The sequence below is a fragment of the Bombus huntii genome, chromosome 8, assembly GCF_024542735.1.
Source record: "Bombus huntii isolate Logan2020A chromosome 8, iyBomHunt1.1, whole genome shotgun sequence".
NCBI lineage: Eukaryota > Metazoa > Arthropoda > Insecta > Hymenoptera > Apidae > Bombus > Bombus huntii.
This window is the reverse complement of record NC_066245.1, coordinates 3,087,501-3,098,757: the sequence shown is the minus strand read 5'-3', so window position 1 is coordinate 3,098,757 and position 11,257 is coordinate 3,087,501. Positions and strand designations below refer to the sequence as shown.

Here is an 11,257-nt window from a genome sequence, read left to right as displayed (position 1 = left end):
AGGCTTTGTTTTCGAGGAAATCGACTTTGAATTTTCGCTCGGTACGCGTGCACTTTATCGCGTCTCGTTATAACGGATCTCACTGTAGATCGTTGTCTCGATGGAAAAATTTAAAAAAGAAAAAAAAAATTTTATTCTATATTTTCGACTTCTTTTTTCGCCTAGAATCACCACCTTCCCGCTTGTACCACCAGTTACCAATCACCGTGTATATCGACAATTTTATTGAAAGAATACAGACAATTTCTAAGTCACGCTTACCTTAAACGTAGACGAGTGAAGACTTATCGCAGGTATTATCAAGGAATTATGGCAGAGCGTGTCGATGATTTCAACCGTTTTCGTCCGAAGGAAAATGTGTTTTTAATTCTTAAGCAAAGCCGCGTAACCAGGAGTGCAGGTCAAACAATATACGGGTATCGGTGTAGTAAAAATTGCAGAAATCGAAGGTACGAACAGATTTAACGCGCGAGAAAATCCTATTCTTCCAATATAGTTCTAAGGTCTAAACCCTAAATAACGATTTTTTTTAAATCGTCGCTTAATTTCGAATACGTGGAACGATTGAGCCTCGGTGAAGCGAGCCAGTATCGTTAATTGCCGAGAAATGAATTAATTAGCGGCAAGGTCGGCCCGGCGCCTTGGCCCAAGTCAACGGCTTCTGACCGCAACGAACGAGAACGCGGTGAAGCGTTCGACACGAATCGAACGGGATCGAGACGCTGTTAATTCGCGACAATGCGTCGTTCGCGTTCGAAACAAAAGGTATTCGATTCGAAACCGGGAAAAATTAATTGGCTGCCGCGTCGTCACACCGATAGCCAGGGTCCAGTTAACGCGAGTTTCCACGAAAACCAGTACTTTTTCCATTTGTCGGAGCCATTGTCTTCGAAATTCGCCGAGAAGAGTTTCCCATTGATCGGCTCGGATCGAGAGCAACTATTATTTCGTTGAATCGCGGTCATCGCCCCCTCTTTTCTCTCCTCTTCCTCCTTTTCTCTCTCTATTTTTCCTTTTTTCTTTTTTTTTTTCATTCTCGATGCGCGTTTAATTGGAATCCGTCCTCGACGCGTTGCATTCAATGGACGGCGCAAACATGGTGGACAAACGAACGCGTTTTTTCGCGCGAGAACCAACTTTGCAATCGGTAATCCGAACGTGCGATCCGATTTTTCGGCAGCAGCGTTAAATCTGACCGTGGTCGTCGAACAAAAACGATCGCAAGAATAGCGGCCGATCGGTACGCGTTTAACGCGGCTTTCGAGAGCCGCGTGGGGACCCGGTTGTTCCAGACGGATAGAAAAAGAGAATGGAAGAGAGAAACGGGATTTCCAACTCGAGATTCTTCTTCGAGTTACCTCCGAATGGACTCTCCACGGTTTCCACAGGGGAAAGCTCCTTGGCCGCTCTTCTTCGCTCCCTTTGTGAATACTCGAACACTTGGAGAGTATCCTCGAAGGGGAAGCCTTTGTCCTACTCCATTCGCGAGCGTATTTACGATCCTCCTTGTCGACGATTTCTTCTCTCGCGACGATTTCCGTCTCGTATATCCCTGCCAACCGATTTTACCTATATTTTTACATTATGCGTGTCCTGTTCTCTGTTTCGTTTAGTTTGCGCGAAAATTTATGCAATTTCACGCGTACGCCACGAGAAAACACGGATAAACGCGAACGCTGGGAAATCTGTTTTATTAATCGCGATGTAAATCATCCCGTCCGGTTTCCACCGTATATTTCGACCTTTAGTAGACGCGGGACGTTTCTCGGTTGGCTGAAAAAGAATGGCGACTGTATTTCGTCATTTCCAGTCGTCGATACGATACGCGTTGTCCCGTTATTCACAATCGACACCGTAAGTATCTTCGTCCGATCATACTCGACAAAAACAAGCGTCGCGCAGATCGTTAAAAATACAGCTAGCGAAGGACGTGTCGGAGCAAGAAGTGTTCTCCGTCCGCTCCACCTTCGACGCTCGCGAAACCTCCTCTTTCGCTGCCTAGAAGCGAGCAAAATTTGTGCATCTTATCTACAAGCAATTTGCAAATGAAACATTCCGGCTACGAGTTCTTTCCTTCTCATCGCGTGTCAAGCTACCAGCGTTGATGCTTCGAAATGCAACTTTGTACTGCGATGGAACCGTTCGTATACAAAGTAAATCTATTTCGAACAGTTCGGACAATTGCTAAGAATTGCCAGATTTCACAAGCACACTAATGCGATGTTCCGACGATTTTTCCTTCGAAACGTACCGTACAATTAAACGTTATTCGTCTGCAGAAATTGTTTACCTTCAAGCCTGGAACAAAGCCTGGTATTTTCATAGAACAAGCAACGCGATATTTCCACAAGTGTTGCACAAAGCAACGAAAGATAGTGCCGTGTCGGAATATTAATGCGAGCAGTTGTACGTTTACGACGCCATAACCAATCAAACTCACATTCTGCCACTAACCACCTTCTCATCTTCGTACTGAGGTAGCGTCGGTCTCTGATATTCGGCTTGGGGCTACGGCTTCCGTCTTGGAGGGTCGAACGCGGTGTGGTTGCCGTCGCGAGATATCGGCGGGCGGGGCTCTCCTTTTGGCCCGACGATAAATTTCTCCCGGCGGCAGGCATGGAAAAAGCGCGTCGAACGAAAGAACGGGCGGCGATACATTCAAAAAATTGCTACCACGATAAGAAGCAGCTAGGTCGGGGAGAAAGGATGACGTGGATGAAGAGGCGAGCGAGCGCAGACGGACATGGATTACCAGCCGATCCGATGGCTACCTCCTCGGCAAAGATTTTCCTCGTAATAAAAACGCGACCGATCTACGCGATTTTGGCTATCGTTGCCAATTAGGGGCAGGGTTACCACATTAACACTTTGACTGACACGCCGAAATCACATGTTTCGCGGAGGACGCCACGGGAGTATTTTTATTGTTCAAAGCATATAATAATAATATTAATAAATTGACGATGTAAGACAACATTCTTCCCCAATGGACCGTTTATCTTATTGGTGGTCACGGGTGACCACGGTGGCGCCTTGGTAACAGTTGATAGCGACGTATTATAACAAGACTTCGTTTATTTCAACAAACCATTCGCGTTCGTTATTTCGTCGTAAGCAAAACGTGCAGAATATATTGTTGAAACGTGTAGAAGATATTGGTAAACGGTATTTGCTCGTTCTATATGTAATAGTAAGGTATGTTCACGCTTCTAACTTCAATTATATGATTATAAAGCAGCATTTACGATTATTTTCTAAGCTGTGTTTATAATAATATTCGTAGATTACCCCTCAAAGATATGGATGCAAACACAGTGCACCGTTAGATGCAAGATTTGTTCTCATTTTCTTTTTATCGATGTTCTAATAAAAATGTGTAATCGTTCAATGAGGCACTTTTTATTTCAAAGTATCTTCTGTTTGTCGGTTATATTCAAAATGCCCTAACTGTCAATTTTCATACAATTTTTACAATTGTAAGAAGTTCGAGCGCTCCGGTCACCAATGACCACCGTGGCGTCACAGGAGAAACCGTGGCCGGTCATATCTGACCCACGTGGCAGTCATAGTGTTAAACAGCAAGACCAACAGGAAATAATTCGTCTGACTCTGTAATTTTTTGGAAATGAATTTACATTAGGTGCTTTTAATCAATTAGGATGATCGAATTCTACGATAATTTATTAAAATTAATTTATATTATTGAATTCACTTTGTACGATTCCACCTTTGGTGGAATAGTTGCGAGGTATTTCCTTTCCCGCTGTATAAAATCAATTCATATTATATTATTGAATTCTGCTGGATTCCCGTCGCAATTATGAAAAAGGATTCCAAGGATTCGTTCGATATTCTCTCCGTTATAATCCGTCTAAATCCTACAGTTTCATGAAAGTTGACGAGATCGGGGTATCTTACGATTCTGCGACGATGCTATTTTTCTACCAGTTGCACGTACAAATTCTTTTTCCACCTCTGATTTATGCAATAGCCTGCTACCGTATCGTTTTTATTATTCCAATACGCTTTCCGCAACTTCATAAAACGATAATTTTCTCTGCTTACGTTTCTGTATAATCTCGCATTTAAGCAACCTTAACGCATCGTTTCACCGCTCGATTCTCGATAGATTAACGAGCTTAATCAAATATGAATTAATAGAAGATATCAACGTTCCGGTCGAATTGCAGATGCACAAAGAAGCAAAGCGGAGGTTCCGGTCGCCAGATTCGACGACCGGAGTACAACTTAATTTACCTTGCTATCTGATTTCTATTTTTCAACGATTAGTTTCGCGAGATATTCATCGATCGACGCGGATTATGAGGGAAACAGGCGTGGCTGCAGAGCTATCGGTGTCCAAGGTAACTTCTTCCACGCGACTATACACGATATTCGCATTATCAGGGAACTAACAGTCGAAACACGGGTTTTAGCGAAGGACGGGACGAACATCGACCAACGTCGATATCGAGACCCGTCAGGACAATCCGGTATCTCTACTTTATTCTGTCTAAGTTTGCGCAACGGCCTGGAACGATTCGCAACTATCTGCAACTATCTGCAACTACCTGCAACAACCGTACAGGTTCTACCACAGTTTTCATCGTTCATAGTTCCTGAAGAGCAGTTTCGTTGATAGCGCGTCGCCTGTTTAGCAGCTAGCTTTCTCAGTTTTGTTCTTCTCGCTCGGTTTACCCGTGTTATCTACTCACACACTCGTCCTACGCTCCTCGCTTGTTTGTGTGTGGTTTTTTTTCCTATTCAAATAGAGCCGTCTGAGAACCAAGCCGCGCCACTACTTTCCTCTTTGATCCTCTTCCGAGGCAGCTCTACCGCTTTAAGCTTTCCTTGGGCGTTTCCATTTATTTATGATTCTTTCTACCGATAAGATCGAGACGCGAGAAGAATAGCGAGGGAGAAGCGCAGTATCGAGAAGGTAATTGGACGTACAGTTCTCGATCATCGAGTTATTGGATTGGCAACTAAGTGATTGCGGATTTTGTCAATACCACCTAATGACAAAATCCGCAATCACTTAGTTGCCAACCCAATAGACGCAGAAATATCAATTGTTCTAACGCGAAGCTACGTCCTCGATATTTAGATTTCTCGAAACTCGAAGAAATTGAAATATTTAACGCCAATACGATAAATAATATTTTTCAAATCGTAGAAAGCTTCCCTGTATCTCTGACTCGTGTAATGTTCTTTAGAACTTTCGAACTCCTAGTAAACTCGAAATGTTCCTAGTTTACGGTATTGGTAATGGCTATTGGAAATGGCAATTTATGAATTGTTAGAAGTAAATGACCTTTTTCCTATATCTCGTCAATAACAAAATATATAGTTACATCTTCATGCAATTAAAATGATTGTGTGCCCGTTTGGCTACGTGGGTTTGATCAAGTAGGAAATTCATCTTAATACGTTTCTTGCGATTAATAATAATTTTTTAATAACATCCACGTTACTACGTTTACTACTTTACCAGGTTTTCCACTGTTTGGTCCTTAATGGACGAAGAACTGTGTCGTAAAATTCGCTCGTGCCTTTGGTTTTTTCTAAAAAAGTGAAAAATGTCCAAATTATCGGATGGTCGTGATTCAATGAGCAAGCGTAGCGACACAGCGAGAAATATAGGAGAGAACGAAGATCTAGCGCGGAGGTCATCAAGAACGTGCTCGACTTGCCAACTTCGGCGTAAATTTCCCAACCTGCACGTATCGCCGATCGCCCGGTCAATGCGGTGAACCGTTCGTTAAACGCCAACGCTGGAAAACTGGTTTTCTGCTTGAATCCTGAAATTTCCTGGAATCCAAGGAAATCTTCTGGAATCGTCTCGATGTCCTGAAATGGTCTCGGCTAACGGGGTGCAACGTCTGCCAGACTTCCGGCGAGAGAATGCGATTCGTCGGTGGCCATGTGTCGATTTCGAGGAATCTCGAGACGACTCTCAAAAATTAAACGCCTCTTGCTGCCGATTGCTACGGTTGCCGCTGGCAAGGCGAATGAACGAAACGTATGTTCCGTGACAAGTCTGTCCTGAAGAACGAGCGAATTGGAATGTTCGCGAAACGTCGAAGCAACGCGCAACGTGCTAGTAAAAACACGATCGAAATCCGAAGGATCTCGATAACGAGCAAAGGTGCGGCAGATGGTTGAAAATATTCTGCGATCGATGTTTATCACATACACGCAACATATACGTTACATATACGCAAGACATTGACAAATGGTGGTGTAAATGGAAAAAGATTATCAATAACGAGGAGAAATAAAGCTGTATCAAGCCTATACGTTTTTACCAAAACACAAGTTATTTGACGCAAATAACATTTAATGCAATATCTTCTTTCCGATAAGAAAAATTGATAGCGATATTACGGTCCGACGAGAAATAGTTGATTGAATGCAAAATTTAAAGTTCTTTCTTCATCAGGGAAGAACGTTATAACCTCTCGTATGATTTTGATCTGGCCACCAGGGAAATCTTCGGAACTATGCGTACGATTTTCTTGAAATTTTGAAGCAATATCCCGCGTAAGGTGGTATTCTAATTGTAGAATATACCGTAGAATATACCGTAGGATTTTTCCATTTTCCAATTTTCTAGAAACATTTCAAAGTTGAATATTTTATTATACGCGGTTTCGTTATCTTTAAACCGATGTCATTCTTAGGATCGTTAATATTCGTGAAAAATTCTACGCTATATCGTAAACACCAGATTGTAGTTCGCTGAAGAAAAAGAATTTTCTATTTGAAAGCTTGCTCTGAGAGTAACGACCAGCAGATAGGTTTCGCAGTAACGAACAACATTTCCATTTTGAAACAATTTTTCCCTCGAAAGGGATGAAAGGTAAGACTCTTATCTGCATTAATATCGCACGAAAATGTCCGAACTTTTCATTTTGTGATTATGTACTTATGAAAAAAGTTGCCAAACTTCGCTTATTTTTAGACTCCCTTAAGCTCGCTCTACGCGATTAAGTTTCTCGATTACTTTGAAGTAGTTTTAATTTTAGAAGAAAAGAACATTCTTTAATATCCATTCGCCGACGAGATAACAAATTTCCCGAGTACATCGTATCGTACGAAATATTTTGTAATTTTATCCCAACAAAACGTTACCATCGTCAAACCAATTGAATTCAAATCTACGTAATTTCACGTCGTAAACGTTGAAACGTTAAAATTCATTTACCATCGCGGTATATCTCTTGCACCTAACGTACCACTCAGTATCCTAACTTGCAAATACAGGACACTCCCTATCCCTTTTCCCGCGGGTTGAATAAATCTGTCGCAGTCTTCCTGTTGATCTTGGTCACTTTCCAACGCGAGATGGACTTTTATCGTGCAACAAGACAGTCAGTCCGTCAGGCCACTTAGCTGTAAATCGTCAAGATCGCGGTCACTTGGTATTCCGTTTCCGTGACCAGTCTCCGCTTTCTCGACTAGCAAGGCTCTCGTAAACCTACCGAAAACGTCGCAGGAAAACCTGCAAGAGAGCGTTTTAGTCGTCTTTTCTTGCTCTCGCCGCGGGACCGATAAATTCCATTTAGAGGCCGAGGAACCGAGCCGCGATGCGGCCAAGCTCTCATGTACCGTAAAACGATGCAAAGCGGCGAATCCCGGTGGCGAAATCGGCCGATGCAAAGCGGAAGCTCGACGACCGTACCGCACCTCCCGGGCCGATCCCACGTTGCATCGCTAAGGAGATTCCGAGCTGGAATCTACGTGCGAAGTAGCACTTGTCGTTCGAGATCTAGTCCCTCCCTCGTCCTTTTCCACTCTTTCTCTTCCACCCATCCCTTCTTATCTTCTCACCTTTTTCGTTTGCGTTTCAATCTGCTTTCATCCTTCTCAGTGTTCCCCCTTTCGCTCCTCTTCACCACTTTTCATTCGCTTTGTACTTCGTGCGTTCCTTTCTTTCTCTCCCCATTTCCTCCCAGTTTTCTCTTCTGCTTTTTCCATTCTCCTTTTGATTCGGCCGTTTCTTTGTCCGCTTTCTCCTCTCAGTTTGTCGTAATGAAATCTGTGCGCGTGGCGAGTCGTTTGGCGAAAACGAGTGACCGACGACAGGCAGGCAGATCGGCAGCAGGATATAACGCAGTAGCATTGGACGAAATAAAACGGCGAAGTAACTGTTTCGCACTTTAAAATTTAAATTACGGGGATTTACGTCGGCTGCTGATGAAATATGATAACCAGGCCGCCAGCAGAGCAGCAACTCGCTTCAACCGTATTTTTTCCCCGTTCTTGCGGATATTGTTTCGCTGTACACGAAGCCACGTCCATCCTATACCAAGGTTTTACGATGTTGCTTTGATGGTAGGATTTGCTAAGTCATCGAGACGCGTCCCTCTACCTCCCGTCGCCGATGGAAATCCAGTCCAGTTGCTTGATTTATCTGGTTTCTGTTTGCGCTCGAATTTAAGCTCTCTGCTCGATGAAACCGCTTTAATCCGTGAGTCAACTGACAAATAGCCTGTTAACGACCTACGAATCAATTGGAAAACGGAGCGCGAATATCGAGACGTAAATCAATCTTCGGAGAAGCAATTTCTTCGCTCTTCGTGTCTTCGCTAGACGAATAACCCAGAAACAACCCTTTCCCGTATCTCTTGGTCCGATTCCACTGCACGTCGTCCCACCAGCCTTTCGAATAGTCTCCGTATCCAATAAAATATTCTACGTTCCGATCGAACGAACGCACCGCGAGTTCCTGATATTTGTTTTTCGAGTACTAGGCTGCCGAATGCACAGATATGTTTCTAACTACGAGCCAACTATCGCGTCGTTTTAACGCGCCAAATGGAAAATGATAAAATTGACGTTGAACTTTGACGCGCTCGATGAATCATTTGTTGTACGGTGTAAAAACGTTTGTTTTCTTTCGCTTGCTATCTTGCGTTTTGCGTGTTGTTGTTTCAAAAATGCAAAGTATAACGCCAGAATCGGAAATTAGCCGAGAAACAATTTCGCTAAAACCGAAATTTAACGCGGTAAAATATTTATTTTTATTCGTCGACAGACAAATGGGACGTAAACTTCAACGTGAATTAATCAAATTTTTCCCGTTTTCGTTTCGCGTTGTTTAATGCATTTAATTTAAACTTTAACTTAATTGAATTTAAACGGAAAACCTTAACGGACAGCGGCTAGCGAAAGGTGCGTTTCACATGCATAGAGCCGTAAAAAAATTTGCGATAGCGCGTCGTACAAATGGAATTGCATTCGCTGTTGTCACTATCGTAAAAGTTTCGTCCGCGAGGATATAACGAGAAACAGGAGATTTGTGATCGGCTGGAGCGATCGAAACTATCGCTTTCGCCCTTTCTGTCGCACATTGAAACCGGAACAGCAACGGTGTACAGCCGCCTTTATCCGGTTCCCGAGATCGTCCCAATGTCTCGTTACGTCTGTTATCGCAATTCCGCTATTCACGCGCCACTCGATCTCTTTGCAAATACACTACGAGATCACGTAACTGTTTTATAATGTGTACCGTAACTTTTTGCAACTTTTTCTAACGTTTTGTAGCGTTTTTCAGCGTTTTGTAACTGTTTGCAACGTTGTATAACGGAACGATGCTCGCGTTCGACTCTTTGTATCGAGTAGTTGCGCTATGTCACGCGGCAACGTTCCAATGGAACTTTCGGACGAATAAAATTCAACTGTTTACAAAGTTTAGCCTAAAGGAATTATACAGGCTGCTTCACGCGACTAGGACAAGTTACAGCTTCGAAACGAGTTGTAGATCTCCGTAGCTAGAAAACGAGAAAGTCGCCATTAAACGAAGTCAAGTGGTTTTATGATCTCGTCCGACGTAAACGAATCGCGGATACGCGATAACGCGTAGTTCTTTGCTCGAGAAACCGTAAAAACAGACTAGAAATTAAACAACCCTCGGCCGAGTCTTTCCTTAATCGCCGTGGTGTGTACTAAATTGCGTTGCTTACGGACTAGAGTTAAGGGAATTAAAAGGGAGGAAAAACGTCAGGCGCAGAATTCGAGTAAAATTAATTAGAATCGCAAATGTCTGGACGAGAATCGCGAAGCTCGGATGTTTCTGAAAACGATAAGTGTCCTGCAAGCCTGTTAGAAGTTAGAACTAGAATTATGGCTCTCGAGAGCTCGAGTCTTAGCGATCTCGGCAGTTTAATAGCTACAGCTTGCCATAAACTACGTAGCTGCCAAACATGGTGAAAGCGACGCACTTGAACAAGAAAAACACTTGCCGGTAAGTTGGTGAACCAGGTCAGGAAAATCTCTTCCGCTGTCGAATCTCTCGCGTCTATCTTGGAAACAGTCGAAATGCTTCTCGTTCTGGTAAAGAAGGAAGCGAGCAAACACAATGGTTTCTTGAAGACATCGAGAAAGCAGGTAGGTTGCGTTATCCTTTGAACCAGGTTAAACAAGGCAAGTTGCGCTTGGAAGGCTTCCTTTGACCGTAGAACGGGATATACATAACTCTCGCTTTGTAGTTTTATGTAATATCCTTAGAGAAAGAAAGAGAGAAATAGACAGCTTTTTCAATAGCTGGCGTTTAATTTTGTTGGATTTAATTACCAGTAGTAGGAAAAAATGTTGTCGTTGATCTAACAATGGGCGTTGTTCTAGCACCAACCATATACGTATCTCGAATAAATACCTACGTCTTGCATCGATATATGGCTCTCGTCACCAGTTTCCGAAAGTTCTCTACACATATCCATCATACCTCTATAGCACCTATCCGTCAAAATCGTCTGGAATATCCGTCGCGTGGTAGAATCTTCCGAACGATGACATAATTTGTAAAGCAGGTGCGGGAAGCACGGCAATTTCCCGTTACCAAGTGTAGTCGTATAGACTCGAGTACTTGGCAAGCTGGTGTACAGATAGCGATTCGTTCCAACATCGAAAAGTACGTGTAAGTAGATTGCAACGAACGAACTATTATTTGCTATTTTTCATCAAAAATTGCTATTTCTACCAAGTTAATTGTTCAAATGGAATCGAAGTTACTGGATTCATCCAACGAATATCGTAACAAGTACTACCCAGTGCTTTGAATATTTTGTATATTTTTCCAAGGTATTTGCGTTTTTACAATTTTTAATTTTTAATTTATGAAGCGAACCTTGGCAACGCAATGTAGTATCTTAAATAGTCTAGAGTAAGGACAAGAAAGGATGTTCTATTTGAAGAGAAGTTTAGTTTTATTTTAATAAGCAATACCCAAAGCAAAAACTGACTGCAATATCTT

General features: G+C 42.7%; 2 long non-coding RNA genes across 2 annotated transcripts in view; both read right to left on the bottom strand.

The window, feature by feature from the left end:
* LOC126868274 (uncharacterized) overlaps positions 1-11,257 on the bottom strand; it is a 180,192-nt gene that overhangs the window by 35,460 nt on the left and 133,475 nt on the right. The window lies entirely within an intron of this gene.
* LOC126868272 (uncharacterized) overlaps positions 862-11,257 on the bottom strand; it is a 101,446-nt gene continuing 91,050 nt past the window's right edge. Inside the window, exon 2 of the long non-coding RNA XR_007690563.1 lies at positions 862-3,032. This is a non-coding gene — a long non-coding RNA (uncharacterized LOC126868272). The remainder of the gene's footprint in view (positions 3,033-11,257) is intronic.